The 22,816-nt window shown below is 37.8% G+C and overlaps 1 long non-coding RNA gene across 1 annotated transcript in view; it reads right to left on the minus strand.

Annotated features, from left to right (window-relative positions):
- LOC140710687 (uncharacterized) overlaps positions 1–22,816 on the minus strand; it is a 43,901-nt gene that overhangs the window by 6,791 nt on the left and 14,294 nt on the right. The window contains exons 2-5 of the long non-coding RNA XR_012091814.1: positions 21,697–21,801; positions 12,661–12,730; positions 8,640–8,780; positions 2,202–6,163 (exon numbers count right to left, since the gene is read on the minus strand). This is a non-coding gene — a long non-coding RNA (uncharacterized lncRNA). The remainder of the gene's footprint in view (positions 1–2,201; positions 6,164–8,639; positions 8,781–12,660; positions 12,731–21,696; positions 21,802–22,816) is intronic.

The following is a 22,816-nucleotide window of genomic DNA, read 5'->3' on the forward strand; positions in this document are numbered from 1 at the left end:
TTATTCCTAGAAGTACTAATTAGGATCACAGGCATGTGGGGACCACTCTGTAATCGTAACATTCTCTAAACCTTCAATCACAATTTACATTTGAAAAACCTTTGGTTTTTATGATTAAAATGTGTATATATGTGTGTGTGTGTGCGTGTAAATATATGTGTGTGTGTGTGTATACACATATATCACTAAAATCTCTACCTATCAACAACATAATGATTTATAACCAACGGTTTCAGATGTGGGCCCCAGAACAACAGTATCAGCTTCACCTGGGAACTTCTTAAAACTGTAAATGCTCAGGCAACACCACAGACCTACTGAATCAGAAACCCTGGGACTAGCTCTCCAAATGATTCTGGTGCACACTGTATTAAAAAAAAATGTAGGCCAGGCACAGCTGCTCATGCCTGTCATCCCAGCACTTTGGGAGGGCAAGGTGGGAGGATCGCTTGAACCCAGGAGTTCAAGAACAGCCAGAGCAACATAGTGAGACTTAATCCTATAAAAAAAATTTTTAAACTAAAAAAAAAAAAAAAAAAAATTTAAAGTAATCACTTAAACTTATGCTCCTGAAAGAACAGTTAACACCACTCAAACAAATGGAGGATCAAATGGAAAGTTATCCTAAAAAGCAAATAAGCAAGTTTAATTAATTTGAAGAACATCCTTAATGCTATATACTATTTGGAAGATTTTCAAAGAATCTATAAAAGAATATGTACATTTATTATCAGATAATGGGTGAAAGTCATAAAGGTAAAATTAGTGGGAACAAAAATGAAAACCAAAGCAAATAAAAATGAAGTGAAAATCAGGCCCAAACAGAACAGTGTTATGGTAAACTTATGGAACATATGAAGGGGTTCCACTTCAATAGAACTATATAAAGGAACCATTCCAACGATGACAGACTAGGTAACTTAGATCAATCTTCCCACTGAGAACTAGAAAAGTGGACAAAATGTAATGATTACAGGGGCTGAGAAAAGGGAATACCAGAGAACAGAGTCTTCTTTTTTCCCCCTTGGGTTTTCTTCCAATGACAGCAGAGAAGAAGAGGTTAATAAGCTGAGCTAGAACTCACAGCCTCACAGAGCTCACAGGGAGATAAACATTGGAGCTCAGCGTCCACCGAGGAGAGGCCCTGCTAACTCTTCCACTCCTCAGGTTGGGAACCTGAAGAACAAACTGCAAATTGCCCTGACAGGGAATGATGGCCAGCTTTAATGATCTCAATCCCTGATTGGATGAGACAATCCTGGGTCGCTAATTTCCAAGCCCCTGGCAGGGGCAAATGTAAATCCTCTCTGGAGAAGAATATCATCCAAGGCTTCAAATTAGCTCTACAATTTTTCATATATAATGTCTATCGCTAAAAATAAAAAGCCACATGAGACTTAAAGACAAGCTAACAGAAAATAAGAGAAGCAAACAACAGACACAAAACCACAAGGGATTGAGATAACAGAGTTACCAGACACACTTCAAAATAACTCTGCTGAACATGAGCAAGGAAAGACAGGACAAGACTGAAAACCTGGCAGAGAAATGCAAATTATGAAAATCAACCATATGAAATTCTGCAATTTAGAACCACCAAAACTGAAAGTAATAACTTAATGGATAAGTTTAACCACAGCAGTAACCTAGCAGAAGACAGATTCAGTAAATTCAAAAAAGGCAGAAAGACAAAAAGGTAGAAAATTGAAAAAAATAAAAGACAATATATGGAAAAGTGTGTCACATATCTAGAGTCCTGGAAGAAAAAAAAAGAATGAGACAGAAGCAAGAGCTGAAGATATGGTTGTGGAGAATTTGCCAAAACTGATCAAAGACTTCACAAGATTTAACCACCATAAACAGTTCAAGACAAACAACAGAAGCTAGCATAAGAGAATGATATCTTCAAGGTGCTGAAAGAAGGAAACTGAAATCTAGAAACTTAAACTCAATGAACATATTCTTCAATAATGAAATAAAAAGTAAGGATTTTCTCCATTAGCAGACTCACACTAAAGGAAATACTAAAGGATATTTTCAGACAGGAGAAAGAGGATCCTCTACATCAAAACTTGGGGACTCTATTCCACAAACTCTGTACCCTGGAACTCAGGAATCAAGATTTTACAGAAATAAAAAGCGTTCTTCAGGGAGGGGAAAATAAAGGTTGAGGGTGACTGGTAAAATGAAGTTTGACTTACCTTAGTATATGTTAACTCTGAACCAGACTCTCAGGCTCTACAAGGATCTCATGAAGTTATCTGATTTCCCATTTAACATCTCAGCCTTCTAAGTTATTCTGAAGGATGAAGAACATTCTATTTTTCAAAGACTACATAACCAGATGGGTCTAAATAGTTACAAGTCACTTCCTTATATTGAGTTGAAAATCACCCCTTTGTAATTTGACTTATTAGTTCTAGTTTTATGCCCTGTCTTTACCAAAAACAAATAAAACTAAAAACTAATGCTTCCATATACATACTTTTTCAAATAGCTAAGGACAAGCTATCATGAACCTGAACCCCCATGCTTTCCTCTCCAAATCCACAATTTCATCAGCTATCCTAGGACATGGAAAAGAATCTCTTCCCAATCCTGGCTATTATTCTCTAAATGAACCTATCCTTGTCTAAGTAGATCCTTCTCAAAGTACCACCTCAGAATTCAATTCAGTAATTCTGATGTTGCCTGTAACATCAGAAAATGACTTCCTTAAAAGTACAGCAAGTTGGATTTGTCAAGTTGCTGACCAGGTTGCATTCCCTCCTGCCCTCACTCCCATCTTTGTGTTATGCTTTATCTCAAGTTCCATTTTGCTTATTATTCATGACTCTCAAGTTGTCACTGTGGACATCAGAGGCCGTAAATATATATTGTTCTGGCTCTTTCCTGTAAGTCTTTCTGAGTCATACCTGCTATTCTCCAAAGTCTGTGAATCCTGTTACTAATAACTTGGCAATTCAGTTTAAGGTCCTCTTCAGAAGGTCAGTTAGCTCAAGGCAATCACATTCTTCCCAGGCCTTTTAAAAAATACTCCAACCCTAGAAAAGGCCCTTCTTTCTGGTATCAGCCATGGGCCACAAACACAAATCCAATAGTATTTCAGTCATCTACCTCCCAGATCATCCCCTCCCTAAAGTTCTAACTAGAGCAGGAAAAAATAATGAAAACACTACCTGCAGTCATGAATCCTACAGTTTCCTGACCAAGATTTCATATTCCCTTCAAGATACCTCCCAAAGAGGACATGACAAGGGAGGGGCACACAGGGTGCTACAGGTACTGATAAGGTTCTATTTCTGTTTTATTTTGTTTTTGAGATGGAGTTTCACTCTTGTCACCCAGGCTAGAGTGCAATGGCATGATCTTGGCTGACTGTAACCTCTGCCTCCTGGGTTCAAGTGATTCTCCCACCTCAGCCTCCCAAGTAGCTGGGACTACAGGCACCTGCCACCACACCCAGCTAATTTTTGTATTTTTAGTAGAGACAGGGTTTCACCATGTTGGCCAGACTGGTCTCAAACTCCTATCCTCAGGTGATCCACCTGCCTCAGTGTCACAAAATGCTGGGATTACAGGGATGAGCCACCATGCCCAACCAAAGGTTCTATTTCTTAAGTTTGGCATTGGGCACATGTTCATATGATTTAATGTTTTTTTTAAAAAAATGGTATCTTGCTGTTTTTTGTGGTGTTTTGGTTTTTGTTGTAGGCCTGCATGCTTCATTTGTTCACCCATATGAATCCGTAAAGAAGTAACCATTAGCAACTTCAGTCAATATATACTAGATTTATACTTTAGGAAGACAATCCAGTTGACAACCACAACAGTTTCTATGATAACAAAAGTCAGAGAAAATACTGACATTAGGATCATTTCTAGAAAGTTCAATCATAAGATATATCCCCAAGCAAAAATATACACACAGAAAAGGTAAGTAAGAAGCTTCTAGAAAACTACTACCATCCTTAGAGTAAGTACAACAAAGTATTCTTTTATGTCTTTGTTTCTTTCATCAAAATACCTCATACAGTCATAGATTTTAAACCATTACATCTTATCTAGATTCTATATTAGATCATTAACATTTTTTCTAGATTCCATTGTTATTCTTTTGTAACCTTTATTTTAGGTATCTTAAAAATACTTTATTAAATATAACACATTCAGAAAAGTACACAAAATATACCTTAAGGTAGACCTTAACAAGTTACTCTAAATTATGTGCCCATGTAACCACCAGCCTGCTCCAGAAAGATATTAGAGCCAGGATCCAAGAAACCCATAGATGTATCTTTCAGTTCATACCTTCCTACCTCCCACCTAGATGGACTCCTTAACCTACCCTGTGTGTAATCACCTCTTTTTTCTTGATAGTTTTACTGCCCAAGTATGAATCCATAAATAAGTGCTTCTCAGTTTTCTTTTCATTTATGTTCTATGGCCCTTTGGAGGCAGCAGACCATTATAACAGGTAAGATTTTCTTTCACTCTAAGGAACCAGTTTTTACTCCACTGCAGGCGATATTGCCTCCACTAAGAATGTATGCCCTAACCAACATGAGTTTTGCCTATTTTTGAGCTCTATATAGAGGGAATTGTACAAATTAGGTTTTGGGGGTCTGGTCTCTTTGGCTTAACATAGTGTTCAAGATTCACCCATCTTGTCCCACATAGCTGTAAGCCATTTTATGAATACCACAATTCTCCATTTTACTGGAATGAACATTTGGGTTATTTTCTGTTTGGGGTTATTATAAACAATGCTGCTCTGAACATTCCTGTGTCTCCCGGCACCTACATACTCGTTCTTGCGGAGTATATATCCATGAGATTCCTGAATCATAGGGTATGAGTATCTTCCACTTTACCAAACTGTTTTCCAAACACTTGTACAAATATACACCCATTAGAAGGATATAGAGTCTCATAACAATTTTCTTACCTTAAAAGATAAGCAAAATGTCTCCTATCCCTTGTTTTTCTTTTAAGATCTGAAGATTACTGTGCAAAGACAATTTGTTTGCAATTCAAACAAAAATATTATTATTATTATTTTTACTAACTCAAAAATGAACCAATCAGAAAGTTAAAATTGAGCACCCAGGGTAAGTTCCAGAAAGAGGAGATCTTCAGCTGCTCTATATCCCTGGGAAAAATAGAGGCCACTATAGCTTCCAGCTCCTTTAGAATAAATGTCCCAAAGAGATCATAATAGCCTAAATCTAATCTAATAAGAGGGTTCAGAGTTTGTAGTCATTCTAAAGGAAAATAGTCACATGTATATAATTTTCTCAAGAATTCAAAAAAAAGTTTAATATGCTTTCTTAAACTTGTACTATTAGCCAAGGTGTTCAAGTAGAAAAATTTGCCATGGACAGAACTGTCAAAAGTTAAATCACTAAAAAATCAGTATTTTTCTACAACTGTCCTATATATACATATCCAATATGTATCCCACCCCCCACTCCCTCTTTTTTTTTGTTTTATGAGACAGGGTGTCTCACTCTGTCACCCAGGCTGGAATATAATGGTGCAATCACAGCTCATTGCAGCCTTGACTTCTCCAAGCTCAAAAGATCTTCCTGCCTCAGCCTCCCACCACCCCTGGTAGCTGGGACTACAGGTGTACTCCACCTATGTATTTTTAAAGTAATAACATAACTACCTCCACAATAAGAGTTGATTATGTTGCTTTCAAAACTGGAGGAAAAAATAAAAATCAACTTGGCAATCATTCCCTGTATAATGAAATGTATTAAACTTATTTACTTATCAAGCAATATTGCTCAAGCTTTTTGCCAGAAGATAAAAATCATGTAAATGTTCACTCTATCAGGAAGATGACAAAATATTCCAATGGACCTATAAAAACAATTTCTTTAAATCCAAAAACAAGCAAACTCATCCTATCTTACCCCCTACATCTTTTGGAACTTGATTGTGTTTGAGTTTCAGAAAATAAAATTAGTAAACATTTCCATTTCTGTCCAGTTTTAAGAAATGACATTTATAATCTGACAACAGAAAAGAACAAAAGAACAATCAGAAGAGCAGGGATTTAGAGATCCTTACCTGTCTTATAACTCTGTGATCTGTATATGTCCCTGAGCTCTTCCATAAGTCTATCTGAAGCTTGCACTGACCCAGATACTGCAGCCTGAAACACAAAAGCCACTGTTTATCAGGGTCTACTGAGCCAACTAATTTGAAGATTTAAGGTATTTCAACCTGCTTTAAAAGATTACAGTAGCCAGGCAGGGGGCTCACACCTGTAATCACAGCAGTTTGGGAGGCTGAGGAGGGTGGATCACGTGAGGCCAAGAGTTTGAAACCAGCTTGGCTGTCAGGATGAAACCTCATCTCTACTAAAAAAATACAAAAGTTGGCCAGGCATAGTTGCATGTGCCTGTAGTCCCAGCTACTCAGAAAGCTGAGGCAAGATAATCACTTGAAAATGGGAGGTGGTGGTCATAGTGAGCTGAGATGGTGCCACTGCACTCTGGTCTGGGTCACAGAGTGAGACTCCATCTCAAAAGAAAAAGAAAAAAGAAAAAGATTACAATAAAAATGGATCACCACTCAACAATTTAAGAGCACAGAATGAGACGCCATCTCAAAAGAAAAAGAAAAAAGAAAAAGATTACAATAAAAATGGATCACCACTCAACAATTTAAGAAGTTAAAAAAAAAAAAGTCCAATTAAATGAAGCATTATGAAGTTTCAAGAGAATATAAAACTAGACACAAGTCTGGTTCATTTCCTTTACTTATCACCTAAAAAAGTCTAGCCAACATATTCAGACCACCATGGACTCCACGATAGCATAGAATTCAGTATGAGTCTATTCCAAACCCCAGCAATTTTTGAAAATACTAGAAGACACTCAAGGTGACACATTATTAACTAAAATAGGCTTCATTCATAAGACTACAAGCAAGAATATTACACAGATGGTCTAGTTCATATATTAAGACACTGAGAACCATGTGTGCCTACATGCAACTGGTTTCAGTTTTTCAGTGCAGGGACTTCTTTAAAGATGAAAACACATCAGTATCTTATCCTAAGACTAAATAGAAATGGAACTACTTTTTGGTCATGTGAAACTAAAGGTTTTAAAGACTACACTAGACTTTGAAGGAGAAACAAATCAAATTTATAAAAATATTACTCCTAGCTATGTAATCATGAACTCATTTCATATCTATAAAACGTGAGAACTTTTTCCTATCTCTAAAATATAAAGAGCACCTATTTCACACAGTGACTATGATGAATAAATGAAAAGATCTATAAAGTGTAAAGTATTTAGCATAGTATCAGTCATGCAAAAGTGTTCAATAATTTATACTTGTTTTGAAGATAACTCAAACTGGAATTGATCACAAGACACAGAAAGCACAGTAACATTAATTCAAATGCTACAATCTTAGTTTTTTAAATAATCAAGATATGGGGGATTGGCTAAATTTCTTTGCTGTATGAAAAATTACCAATTAAATTAATATATAAATAAGATTGAAGGAGGGAGAGTTATCTATCTGATTTCAACATTTGGCATCTATTTGGCTAACAATTCATTCCCTGTTTTGGAGAACCTGTGCCCAAGACAAAGTAACTGGTCCTTGGATATTGTGGAGTTGGTAAATAGCTGTAGTACAAAGCAGGAAGCAGTAAGTGTTCAGACAATCATTTGATGCTTCCCTACTCTGTCTAAGCATTTTATGTATATACATGCATCATTTTATTTTTCATAGCAATCATCCAAAAGATACGTATTGTCTATCATATTTTAGAGTTGAGCGAAGTGAAACCATATGCGTATCTGTCTCCAAACTCAGTGTTCCTTTCCCATCCTGCTGCTTCACATAAAAGAGATGTTAAGTCAAAAGAGAAACATTACTTTTGGTTCGGTCAGAGCAGGATGGACCAAAGTCAGCTTCATGAAGGAGAAATAATTTGGGTTGTGTTTTGTAGGAGAGAATGAATTTGAATATACAGATGCCACAGAAGGTTTTCTCAGCAGAGAAAACAGCATAGACAGGTGGAAAGGGGCATATACAGGGATCAGCTGGTGGTTCAGGATGTGAAGAGCAGATGAACAGGATAAAAAGTGGCTATTTGTAGATGAGAAAGATAACCTTGGGCAGCAAAGCATATGAGTGTGGCTGGGCATGGTGGCTCACGTCTGTAATCCCAGCACTTGGTCAGGCCAAGGTAGCAGGAGTGGTTGAACTCAGGTGTTCAAGACTAGCATGGTCAACATAGTGAGACCTCATCTCTACTAAAAATCAAAAAGCTTAGCCTGGTGCGGTGCCACATGCCTATAGTCTGAGGCACTTGGGAGGCTGAGGCAGGAGGACCACTGGAGGCAGGAGGACCACTGGAGGCAGGAGGACCACTGGAGCCTGGGAGACCAAGGCTACAGTGAACAATGATTGTGCCACCGCATTCTAGCCCAGATGACAGAGCAAGATCCTGTCTCAAAACCAATAAACAAATGACTGAATCCACCACTAAAGCAGAAATGGAGGAGGAGAGCAGCTGAGATCAGCAAGTTCATGAATTGCCTTATGTTAACTATAATTACTTGACCAAAAAGTCCAGGCTTCAGATATTTATACACACTTACACATTTAAATGGTCTTGCCTTTCAGTCTTCCTAATTTTCTCTAATATTGCCCAATTTTCTTTTTCAATTCCTTCATCCTCCAACTTTTTCCCACTAATAGGCTCTTCTTTCATCTCATAGTGATCTAAGTTCTTCTATATCCTGCAAAAAAAAGAAAAATGTTAGCTTATTCAACCTATTTTTCTTCAGCAGTTTCTTATGCAAAAGTTAAATTATTCTTGACTCAATGGTGGACAATAAACAGAATACATCTATCCTATGGGGAGAGAGAAAAAGCCCCACATTCCATTCAAGAGGCTCTCACCTTTTATATCCTGTATTTTATTTAATAGCTAGACTCTGGGTAAAGCAGATTTAAATCTTTACAAAGTCACAACTATTGTGAAAGAAGCCATCATTTATTTATTGACTTCTTTATTTATTTTATTATTATTTTTTTTAAGATAGAGGCTCACTCTGTCACCCAGGTGGGAGTATAGTGGGGCAATCTGTGCTCACTGCAACCTCTGCCTCCCAGGTTCAGGTGATTCTCATGTCTCAGTCGCCTGAGTAGCTGGGATTACAGATGTACACCACCAAGCCCAGCTAATTTCTTTGTATTTTCAGTAGAGACAGGGCTTCACCATGTTGGCCAGGCTGGTCTCAAACTTCTGATGTCAAGTGATCTGCCCACCTCAGCCTCCCAAAGTGCTGGGATTACCAACATGAGACACCACGCCTGGCCAAGCCATCTTTTAAATCTCCTCTTAAGAGGAACCTTTGAAACAGTTTAGCAGCAGGTGTCAAGAACCTTAACTGTTCATAGTTTGTTCCAGAAACTCGACTTCTAGAATTGTATTCCAAGAAACCAGTCTAAGATGTAAACACAAATTTAGGCATAAGGATAACTATTTCAACCTTGCAACCACAAAAACAAACAAAATCTGCATGTGCAGTAATAGTAAAATGGTTAACTCAATTCCTTGAACTATTAAGAGGCCACTGAAATACCAACACAGCATAATTTCTCCTGTATCGAAAAACTTTGAAATGAAAAACGGAATACACATAGGAATAGAAAGAATTTCAATTATGCTGAAATAAGCACAGAAAAAGACCAGAAGAACTTATATTGAAAGGTTAATTTCAATTAACTTTAGTTGTTATCTCTGGAGACATTTGGTGCTTTCCCCTAATTTCCAAGTTTATGGTTTTATGCAGTAAGCATCTATTGATGTTAATAACCTAAAAATAAATTAGAAAAAGAATTTGATCTCAGGTGCTCAGGAGGCTGAAAAAGAAGGATCATCTGGGCCCAGGAGTTTGAGGCTGCAGTAAGCTGTGATCATGCCAACTGCACTCCAGCCTGGGTGACAGCGACCCTATCTCAAAAACTAATAATAATTTTAAAGGAATTTGAATAACACCCCAGAGAACAACATCTTAATTCACATTATTCTGCTCCCTCCCTTCCCATACTATCTGTTCTTACACATATACAAATATATGCAGAATTGTTTAAATCCTAACTTTTTTCAATTACCTTATTTTTCCACTTCAACTGCCAAAATCTCTAAAGGAGTAGTTTATATTTATCTCGATTTTTTTTTTCCAAGCCGGCTAACTAACCAATTTCTAGATCAGATTACTGACTACCTTCACTCAAACTCTGCCCATGACTCTGTACTTCATGGAGCTCCCTTCTCCCTGTGTGCACTTTTCAGCCCTGATCTTCCATCCTACACTTGTTTTTCCCCACAGTGCTCACAAATGCCTTTGGCCTATATTTCCTCCTGTACCTTCAACTTCGGTCATGTTCCCATCCACAAAACTTCTCTACCTCAGTATTAATCAGCACATCCCAACAACGTATCTTTCTAAAACAATATTCTCAGCACACGATTCCCCGCTTAAGGCCTTCTTATCAACAAACACACCAAATAGAAACATGCCTGTCTCAAATTCAAGATTCTATCCATCTGCCTTTTCTGGAAGATCTTGCATTCCATGACTTCAACACATCAACCTTCCTTCTCAAAACAAAAGCATCCAATGCGCCAAAACACACCATGTCCAAAGTCATTCTGGGCCTGTTCCCATGTTATTTTAGGAGCCTAGAATATCTGCTTTTCACCTGTCCTAATCTGACACCTCCAAAGTCCAGTCTCCTGCCTTTCTAGATTTCCCTCAAAGTTGCGGTCCCTTGTTTTTTATCTTGTGAAGGGAAAATGAAAGGGTTCATGAACTTTAGTACAATGGCTGCCTGACCCATGCAAAAGGTTTAATGTTTACATGCAGCTTATTCCACCTAAGCTAAACTGCATAAAAACATTGAAACAGACTCTCATTCTAATTGGACAATTTTAAGAAGTATTTTACTCCCAGACTCATAAAACAAGCCTACAGCCAGGCACAGTGGCACACACCTGTAATCCCAGCACTTTGGGAAGTTGAGGTGGTGGATCACCTGAGGCCAGGAGTTCAAGACCAGCCTGGGCAACAGAGCGAGACTCAAACGCTACAAAAAATAAAAAAAAAATTTAGCTGGACATGGGACACCGGCCTGTAGTCCCAGTTACTCAGGAGGATTGCTTGAACCCAGGAGTTCAAGGTTACAGTGAGCCATGACCATGCTACTGCACTCCAGCGTGGGTGACAGTAAACCATGTCTCAAAAAACAAACAAAAACAAGCCTACAACACTACTTTTTTAGTTCTGAATCCCTCTAATGTGTATTTTACATTAAAAATTTCCAAACCAAGAAAATGAAAGCCTAAATTAATTATAAGACCCCAAACAGAAAAAAATATTTTAAAACAATCAAGACCATGGAATTCACATACATTCTATTTGGTCAATGCAGAGACATAGAAGATCTTTGTTCCAAAGTTTAAGTTTAAATGAAAAGCTTCAGAGCCTAAAAACATCTAAAATTATACCCATGACTGACAACTGGCCTAGGCTCAATGTCTTTGGAATTTGCTCTACTAAATTTGCTACTGTATGAACGTATTCCCTCCAAAATTCAAGTGTTGCCAATGTGATGATATTAAGAGGTAGGTCTTTTAAGAGTGATTAGGCCAAGAGGGCTCCTTCCTCCTTCATGGGATTAAGGCCCTTATGAATGAGGCCTCACACATTGGACTAGATTGCTCTCCTGCCCTTCTGCCTGCTACCATGTGAGGATGCGATGAAAAGGCCCTGAGACACCAAATGTTGATATTTTCATCTTGGATTTCCCAGACTCCAGAACTGTCAGAAAATAAATGACTGTTCTTTATAAATTAATCACTCTCTGTTATTCTGTTACAACACTATAAAACAGACTAAGACAAATTTCTTTGAATGATTTTTCAACAAGAGACAGTTTCACTACTTCTGGCAAGTGGTCCGTTAAATATTCTCAAATTCTCCTTTTATGCAAACATAAAATTTTTTAAACTCAGTAGTTTCTCTTCCAAAAAATAACCAAATGCAGGTTAAGTACTGATTAGTATTAAATATAATTTTAGTGCTAAAATTTAAGAGCTTTTGTTTTCCAGAAAATCAAATCCAAGAATTCAGATAAAACAATTTGCTCAAAGGCATATCATGAGTTAGAGGTAAAGCTAAAATTTATAAGTTACATTCCATTCCAAATACGATGTGCTTTCAATTATTCTACATTAATATTTATTTATAAAGAAGATTAGAGAATGACTCAAATGTTCAAAACTGAAGATATTTATGATTTTTTTTTTTTTGAGACAGAGTCTCACTCTTGTCGCCCAGACAGGAGTGCAGTGGCACGATCTTGGCTAACTGCAACCTCCACCTCCTGGGTTCAAGCAATTCTCCTGCCTCAGTCTCCTGAGTAGCTGAAATTACAGGTGCCTACCACCACGCCCAGCTATTTTTTGTACTTTTAGTAGAGGCAGAGTTTCGCCATGTTGGCCAGGCTGGTCTCAAACTCCTGACCTCAGGTGATCCAATCGCCTTGGCCTCCCATAATGCTGGGGTTACGGGCATGAGCCACCTCTCCTGGCCAAAATGTTATTCTTACATAAAATGCCTACTTCAGCCATCTCTTCTTCTTCCTCTTCTTTTGAAGTCACTTCTTCTGTTGTCCCATTCTGAAATAGAGAAAAAATCTGCCAGGGTTACACAGAACAAGTATGCACATTAGAAGACTGGTGTAATAGCTTTAGGAACAAACACCCAACCATCTGTCACTGCAGTTCCACTACCAGAGAGCTTATTAAAATTAAAATGTGCATTTTAAAATCCAACTTTGATTTGACAAACAACAGTTCTCAGCTTTTAAAAATAAAACAATTTTGAACAATTCAACTTAATGTATGTCTTAGGAATAAAGGAAAGCAATCAGTCAAACATAAAGCAAAACTGAAAAAAATTTTAAAACATAATCTAATTTAAAATAAGAAAACATTTTACTTGTATGGCTATGTGCATAAGATCAAAGGCTTATTTTGTTTAAAATAAATGTCCCAAACTATCAATTCCTCAAAACAGCTACTTTTTTAACTTTGAAAAGCCTGAATCATTACATAAATTCAATTTCCTTACATTTTAAGAGGTCAGACGTGTTACTTATAGTAGACACTTCCCAAAACTAAGAATTATGAAATGATTACCCCCTCACTATAAAGGAAATTTTCTTTTAAAAAACATGTAATTTACTCTCAAATATCTCTCTACAAGACACAATTTACCAATTAACACAAATTACAATTATCAAGTTCAGAAATAAATGTAATGAATTTTTAGGAAGGGCCTTCATAGCCAGTTTGGGCAAAGTTCAAAAGACAAGCTTCCTGGTCAGGACACAGTATATAAATGCATCTTCAACCATAAAGGCCAGTTCAGGTTAGAACCCAGAATATGTAAAAGATCAAGAAACTAGGATCCAGAAATCAAGACCAACAAAACTGTCAGCAGTATCTAAGCAGCAGCTTCCAAAATGTAATCCACCACTTTTTCACTTCCCTAAATTATTATATTACAAATTCAATTATTCTGGGTATCTAAAGAATATATACCTAGCCTCAAAATCCCAAAGAGTTTGGTTGCATCAATGGTTGAAAGAGCATTTTTGAAATGTTAATTTCAAAGCCCACGCAAAGAATCTGTTTTGCAAAACTCTCTGAGGTGATTCTCACAAGCATCTGGGTCTGTCACCACTAGCCCAGTTACTAGCCTTCATTTTACACATGAGAAAGCTGAGCCCCCACCCCCTCAAAAAGGGGAAGTAATTTAATCAAAACAAAAAGTGAGTTAGGGCTGTGAAATCCTAAGATTTATTTCATTTCGAGATGTGACCTGGTCCTCTTTCTAAAACCCCACTGAAATGACAGAATTTTATAAAAGAGAGTAAGTTCGCTGCAGCAGCAGCAGCAAAACAACAATACAAAAAGAATACCCTTAGTGAACCAAAACTGTAAGGACATGCTGGAAGATACAAAGCAGATGGAATCAGACTGCTGGGCTCGAGAAAGCCACAAACCCAATCCAAATAATGGAGGGACCACTTTTGTTTGAAGAATCAAACATTCTTCATCATACTTGTCCCAACTATAGTTGGTAAGGATCACTCAGGTCTCTTACTATGACTGTCAAAACCAGAGAGAAAAGACAGAATGTTTTTTAATATAACTCAATGCAGCAGCAAAATCTTATAACAGACTCTGCCTCTTCATTTTTGCTCAAAATCTGGAAAGCTCACCGGCCAGCACCTCTCCATCCTCATGCCACAGGAAGAGCACAGGTCTGCAAACCAGGAGGGGGAGGTAACAGCAGAAAAGAGTGACAATTCTGAAGACACTCATAATAACTGATACTGATCAAAGGTATACCTCATCTACAAATGAACAGATAACCATGTATCATCAGAGAGTTGAAGAAAATTATCAACCTGCAAGGAAAGTGCCAAGTCAAAGAAGCACAAATGACCTGAAGCACTGCTAATGAAGGAAATAAACAGAATTTTAAAATCTAATTGGAATCTTTAGCAGTAATTGAGAAGATACTGTATCCACAAAATACAAAACAGATTACAATGCAAAAGACAATTCTACGAGGTAAAAATAAGACCCCCAAATCAAAAAATGGAAAAAAAAAAAACCACTTGTAGAAGGGCCAGAGCACAATGGACTTGACTCAGCAAAGCATTTAAGGTGACTCATGTCTGTAATCCCAGCACTTTGAGAGGTTGAGGCGGGTGGATCATGAGGTCAGGAGATCAAGACCATCCTGGTTAACGTGGTAAAACCCTGTCTCTACTAAAAGTACAAAAAATTAGCCAGGCATGGTGGCACATGCCTGTAGCCCCAGCTACTCAGGAGGCTGAGGCAGGAGTATCACTTGAACGTGAGAGGTAGAGGTTGCTGTGAGCCAAGATCGCACCACTGCACTCCAGCCTGGGTGATAGAATGAGATTCCATCTCAAAAAAAAAAAAAAAAAGGAAAACCCCCACACTTTACAGTTACACAGAAAATCATACTAACTATCAGAAAGAACTAAGAATCAGATAGGCATCAGAGTTTTCATCTATAACAACAAATATCAGAACATAAAAGTGTAAAGACCTGAAAAGAAACTCAATCATGACCTCAGAATTCTATATCTAACTCCCTCAAGACAGGAAACTTATCTCTGTATGTTTGCCTCCAGATTCTCCACACTGATATGGATGGAGTACTTTATACAGAGTCAAATATTTGTTGAACAAATGATAGCAGACAGTAAGTTCATGGAACACACTCCATACACATCCCCACAAACCCTTTCTAGGGGGAAAAAAACCCAGGATATTATTCAGGGATATACTTGAGGGGCAGGGAGCAGGAGACATAATACAAGAAGTAGCAATAAGCAAAGACAACAGTAACACCAATAGTGAAGTGTAAATGATTGCTAATAATCTAGCTGAAAGGTCACGGGCCATATTCTCTGACCATACTGATGCACTAAAAATAGCTCAAAAGCCACCTGAAAATGCTTTTTAAATTTTTTTTCTAGATAACTCTTGGGTAAAAGAAGAAATTGATCCTCATGCCTCAGTCATCCAACTCCTAAGTATGTGCCCCAGAAAAATGCTGGCACAGGGGTACCATGAAATATAGACAAGAATGATCATAGCAGCATTCGCTGTTCCTAATAACACTGGAAACAACCCACATGTCTGTATCTAGCCAAGGGGATAAATGGTATGGTGTATTCAAACAATGGAGTAAATACAGCAAAGCAAAAGAACGATAGCTATGCACAATAGGAACAAATTTCACACACAATATTGAGCACAACAAAGGTATGAAAAAATACATATGGCATGATTTTCAAAAGTTTAAACAATAGGCAACACTACACTGTATTGTTCAAGGATGCATACATGAGTGATAACACTAGAGAAACATAAGGTTTCTATAGTGCAAGCAATGTGCCTTTTTTCTTCACCTCAGTGCTGGCTAGGTGTTGGTTCCCAAGTACTCACTCTAACTATATGTTACAATAAGCTTATGTTTTACATAGTTTCAATACATGTCATATCTCACAATAAAAAGTTTTTTTTTTTGGTGGGGGCAGAGTTTCGCTCTTATTGCCCAGGCTTGAGTGCAGTGGCACGATCTCAGCTCACTGCAACCTGTCTCCCGGATTCAAGCGGTTCTCCTGCCCCCGCCTCCTGAGTAGCTGGATTTGTAGGCATGTGCCACCACACCCAGCTAATTTTTGTATCTTTAGTAGAGATGGGCTCTCTCCCTGTTGGTCAGGCTGGTCTCGAACTCCTGACCTCAGGTGATCTGCCTGCCACGGCCTCCCAAAGTGCTGGGATTACAGGCATGAGTCACTGTGCCCGGCTGATAAAAGGTTTTAATAGTAAGAGCAATGAGAACATAGGACGCAATAAAATGACTTAGAAAATACAAACTGTTTAGAAAATAGATTTTAAAACTTGTGTAATAAAGTCAAACAGCACCCAAAGAAAATGTATACTCTTACATGTTTGTTTAAAAAGCAATTTAAATTACATTGATCCACTAAACTAGAAAAAGTAAAATAAAGAAAAAGGGGAAATAATTAAGACATAAGGAAAATGTGAAAAGAAACCCACTAAATTTAAAAAATAAAACTAAAGGAGGATTCTTTCAAAAGACTAAGATAATAAAACAATCATGCCTCTGATAAGTGATCAAGATAAAGAAAACTTTGAAGAGAAAAGGGCATATAGCCACAAGTTAATATGATGTAAAAACTGAAAACTTTACACATCTTTACAACACCTTTGAAGTGTGGATGAAGTGCTCATTTCTTTTAAGAATCTACAGTTATGAAAACTAACTGAAGAAATGGAAAATCTGGAGACCAATACACAAGAAGGAAAAAGATTCATCCTTCAAATTGGACATTTATTTAAACCAGGGTTTGTCAGCCTCAGCAATATTGATATATTGGGCCAGACAATTCTTTGTGGAGGCTTCTCCTGGTGTGTTGTGGGACATTTAGTAACATCCCCTCTACCCACAGAATGCCAATAAGACCTCCCGACCATGACCAGCTGTGACCACAAAAATGTCTCCAGACATTTCCAAACGTCCCATGGGAGGCAAAATATTCCTGTAGGCAAAAATTACTGTGTAAACTAGATTTACATCCTAGGTCTTAGAAAAAAGATGTAAAGCTTCCCAAGTTAGCCCTGCACACCCTTGATACTGGAATGAAATAAGAGCCTTAAAGGAAACAAACAAAACTTTAATCTTCTTTAATACAGAAGTAAAAAATAGAATATTACCACAGCCGTTCTAACAGTGTTTATTATAGGAATGCAAAGATGATTCAAAATTGGGAAAATTTCATCAGGTAATTCACAAATTATATTTCTCCATGGAATTGTAGGCACAATCATGAAAAACAAGGTAGCTCTATATGCATTAAGTTCATGTGATAATCAGTGGAAAACACAAGTTGCAAATGTCTTATAGAAAAAAACTGAACACTGAACACATATTTCTACCATTTGCTCTTTGCCCTGAGGCTCCACTAGAAATACAGTGAAGAAGAAACATTATATAAACACACAATTACAAAAAAAAGGAATGGGGTTACCAACAGAAGATAATTCACCTCCATTAGACAACGACAGTAAATGGAAAATGGTTAATTAATAGAGCAAAGCAAACAAAAGTGGAGATCAGAGGGATACCAATTACAAGTAGGCTAATTTGTCCCACAGCAACCTGGAAAAGTTCTAGACTCAGACACCAGGTATCCCCGAGAGTGGGACTGATAGGCAAGACTGAAAACAGAGATTAACCAAAAGCCTATATAGAGAACACATTTTCCAGGCCCTGAAACACACTACTCTCCCCCATCTCCTTAAGCAGAACCCAAGCAAACTTATCTACCTCCGACAAGAGAATGTAGATTTCACCTCCAGAGGAATGGAGTAGTTCCAGCCATCATTTATGATTGCACTGGGAGATAAGATAGAGGGGTAGAGGATAACAATCAGGAATCAGCATATATTCCCCCTAAAAGCCATCAGTTGCCAAGTATTGGCCATGAAGGACTCCTAATCGATTTTTTATTTTTATTTTTTATTTGTATTTATTTTATTTATTTATTTATTGAGGCAGGGCCTTGCTCTTTCACCCAGGCTGGAGTGCAGGAATGCAGTGGGATGATCACAGCTCACTTCAGCCTCAACATCCCGGGCTCAAGCAATCCTTCTGCCTCAGCCTCCCAAATAGCTAGGACTACAGGTGGGTGTCACCACACCTGGCTATTTTATTTATTTATTTTTTGTAAAGATAGGGTCGCACTCTGTTGCCCAAACTAGTCTTGAACTCCTGGGCTCAAGTGATCCTCTACATCAGTCTCCCAAAGCACTGAGATTGTAGGTGTGAGCCACCACACCCAGCCTCTCAGTCTTTTAGTACCTCTCCCAAATATGAATGAACAAGAAAGGGAATTACAAAAAGGAATACAGGCTGGGCATGGTGGCTCGTGCCTTTAATCCCAGCACTTTGGGAGGCCAAGGTGGGCAGATCACCTGAGATCAGGAATTCGAAACCAGCCTGACTAACATGGAGAAACCCCTTCTCCACTAAAAATACAAAAATTAGCTGGGCGTAGTGGCACATGACTGTAATCCCAGCTAATCAGGAGGCTGAGGCAGGAGAATTGCTTGAACCCATGAGGCAAAGTTTGCAGTGAGCCAAGATTACGCCATTGCACTCCATCCTGGGCAACAAGAGTGACACTCTGTCTGAAAAAAAAAAAAAAAAAAAAAAAAAAAAAAGACTACAAATGATAAGCAACATAGAATAGATATTTAAGGAAAGGCTTTAAAAAGAAAAATAAGACCAAAATAAACTAAGGAAAAAAAGTATTAAAGAACAAAGAGATGCTAGAGAGAAAACAAAAGAGTATCAAAATCACTTCATAAAGACACTTGTGAATATGAATAAAACAAAAATAGAGGCTGGGCGCGGTGGCTCAAGCCTGTAATCCCAGCACTTTGGGAGGCCGAGACGGGCGGATCACGAGGTCAGGAGATCGAGACCATCCTGGCGAACACGGTGAAACCCCGTCTCTACTAAAAATACAAAGAACTAGCCGGGCGAGGTGGCGGGCGCCTGTAGTCCCAGCTACTCCGGAGGCTGAGGCAGGAGAATGGCGTAAACCCGGGAGGCGGAGCTTGCAGTGAGCTGAGATCCGGCCACTGCACTCCAGCCTGGGGGACAGAGCCAGACTCAGTCTCAAAAAAAAAAAAAAACAAAAACAAAAAACAAAAATAGAATATGAATAAGGAATAATCAGAGAAGAAAAAGTTCTTAGAACTCAGGGTTCACCTTGGGAGTTGGTCCCCAGTGAGCCACACCTCCTGTCATCATGTCTTTGAACAGGCCCATCCCACAGTGAATCTGGGTTGGCCCTAAGACTCACTTTAACCTAGAGAATTTAGTAGAAATGACACTGGACCTGTTCCAGGTCTAAGTCTTAAGAACACCTGGCAGCTCCGCTTCTGTGCTTCTGGAAGCCAAAACAAGTACTGACTATCCTCTTGGAGAAACAGAAGCCACAAGAAGAGGTCTGAGAAGATGAGATACTATGCAGAGAGGAAGGCCACATGAAGAAACACCAAGACAGCAGACCTGTGGGTGAAGAAGCCATCTCAGACATTCCACTGCAGCTGAGTATCCAGATGACCAGTCCCTGACACCATCTAACTGCACAGTGAGAGATGCCAAATGAGACCAGCAGAAAAACTGTCCAGCTATCCCCAGTTAACCCATACGGTAGTGACAGATAGACAAATGTGTAGTTCTATGTCATTCAGTTTTGGGAAAATTGGTTAAGCAACAATAAATAACCAAAACAAAACTTAAAGTTATGACTGTCCAAATAAAATTTCCTAAAAGTCAAAAGATAAAAATATTCCAGAACTTAAAATAAAAAAAAAAAAATTAGAAATAACGTGAGATACACGACTCAAGACAAAAGGACTAAAATCCAATTAACAGACACTTCAAAATGAACAAACAAAATGGAAAGGAGAAAGTTAACAAAAATATGACAAGATTCAAGATTCAAACTTTGAAAGAGTCTATCCATAGGCCTGTCCATTCAGTGTACCCAGCACAATGAATGAAAAAAGACCCACATTAAATACAATGTTGTTCTATTTCAGCTCACCAAGGAAAAGACAAACTCCTAAAAGCTTCCGGAAAGTCATGCATAAATGAGTGAAACTCAGGATGACATGAGGTTCCACCACCATGACTGGTTAGAAGACAACAGCACTGACTTTGAAATTCTAAGGTAAAATTATCCTCAACCTAGAAATACATAATCAACCAAACTATCCATCAAGTGTGAGGGTAGACTATGACAAAAGAGAATAGTGATGGGGATGTGCTATGCACCAGGCACTATTCTAAATGGTTTACACGTACCAACTCATTTAATCATCATAGCTCCCTAGAAACATAGGTACTAATACTATCACTGGTTCCCCCATTTTGCAAATGGAAAATTGATGCATAGAGCAATTAGGGAATCAGCCCAAGGGCATACAGCTAATAAGCAGTAGAACCAAGATTCAAACCTATCTCAGACTGGCTCCAAAACCCAAACACTGGATTGTATTTTTTCAGAAGCTAGAGATCAGAAAATATACCACCCCATGGTTCCTTTGGGTTTTACTTGAGGACATAGTCAGGTAAAATGACAAAGGGAAAGCCAAGAAAGATGACATGGGATCCAGGAAACTGTGGATCTACTCTAGGAGAGCAGATGAGAAAAACCTCAAGGTGACATCTGCACAGCCAACCCAAAGAACAATCTGCCAAAATGGGCAGAGGAGCCAAAGGCTTTGGAAGAGAAGGAGATCTCACAGAAAAGGCTACAACAGAATTTTTTTATTTAAAAATTACTATTATGAGGAAGACACTGCAAAACAAAAAGCAGCACCAAGAAAACAAATATCCTATCCTAAATATTCTAGAAAACTTGGCTTTATAAAGTCCTAATCATAATTAGTGATAACTTATATGACTAAAGATAATATTTGAGGAAGGGAAAGTGAGTGGTATAAGAGCTAAATTCTCATGTATTATACTAAAAAGTCAATAACTGATACCTAAATAGATAAATCCAGGAAGAAGTTAGGGGTAGTGGTGAGCTACTGGAGATTTCTGTTGCTTGCAGGAGATAACATTTGGGCGAGTCCTTAAGAAGCATAGACAGACTTAAGGAGATGGCATTTCCAGGTGAAGGTAATTCAATGAACAAACACAAACAATGAAAGAAGCAAGAACATTTATGGACACCAGGAATGTTAACAACAAAAAGCTGGTGTTAGGGAAAAGGGCAATTTTTTACCTGTCATATTAAATGCTAGTAGCTCCAAAGAATGAAAAGGTTATTTTTAGTATCTAAAACAGAACAAACAAAACAATTCAATAGGAACAGAAAAACAAACTTCTAAATAAGTTGAATAATTTTTAAAAATCATCCTAGTTTGACTTTTTTTGAGACAATTTATTTTCGCTCTTGAACACTACAGAATTTTTACTTTACCTGACCCATGGGTAGTGGTTGATCTGGCATCTCAACATCCAGGTGCTTAGGAAGGTTATCTAATCTGCAGAGTCCACATATCCAGCACTTCAATTGCTGATGAAGCTACAAAACACATTTCAGTAAATAAGCATTATGTTAAAGAGCCCTTAGAAGACATCAATAATGTTATGACTACTGTAATCAACCCAGTAGAAAATAAAAAAGTTTGTTATTACTCACCTACTGCTTACAGATAAAAAAAAAAAAAAAAAAAAAAAAAACCTCTTTAAAATATTTTCAGGAGGCTCTAGTTTAAGAAAGTTACTATGGCTTGGGGTATAATCACTACTACTGATACCTGGCAGAATGACAACAATAAAGGCAGAGGATCCTAGGAAGTTCCAGATATTGTCCAATTTCTCATTGCTACCTTGTTTTCCTAGAAACTTACAACTTCAAACAAGAGAACATTGATACATTAATGAGGCTACCAAAAAGAAAAAGAAAAAAAACCACACACAGGCAGTGTTGTTACACATGGCTTATAAAATTATATATTCCAGTGATAGTCAGTTAAAAGTACAAAAGCAAATGTAATCCAGCAGACAGAGCCTGGAAATCTAGATGACCTTGGATATCACATCTAATTCCCTGAGTTTGAGTCTACTGATCTGTAAAACAAAGAAATGAAAACTCCCAGAACGATAAAGATTAAATGAAAACTGTAAAACATTTGATACTTAGTAGGCTCTTAAGTGTCTGTCTAAAAAATAATAATTCACTAGGAAACTGCAAAGAATAACTAAATTTCCGTGTTTAAGTCCAAATTGTATTGTAAGCACATTTACTTTAAGGAAGTAAGCAAGGTAAACTATGTGCACAAGTGTGGTTTTCATTGTTTAAAATGTTTCTCAATGTATAAGGTGACTCAAATGGGATCTAATAAGGCAACTCACTTCACTTGGTCAGGAACAATTTTCTGGGTATCTCTGACCAAGAAGAGAGATAAAGAGAAAGAAGCAGGTTTACACAGCACAAAGAAAGAAGACACAGGATTAGAATGGGTTAACGAAGCAAAGAATAAGCCTTCCCAAAGTGAACAATGAAGAAGGTGGAAACAGGAAGGTTGAACCATAAA

This window comes from Chlorocebus sabaeus, chromosome 29 (genome assembly GCF_047675955.1).
Source record: "Chlorocebus sabaeus isolate Y175 chromosome 29, mChlSab1.0.hap1, whole genome shotgun sequence".
Lineage (NCBI taxonomy): Eukaryota > Metazoa > Chordata > Mammalia > Primates > Cercopithecidae > Chlorocebus > Chlorocebus sabaeus.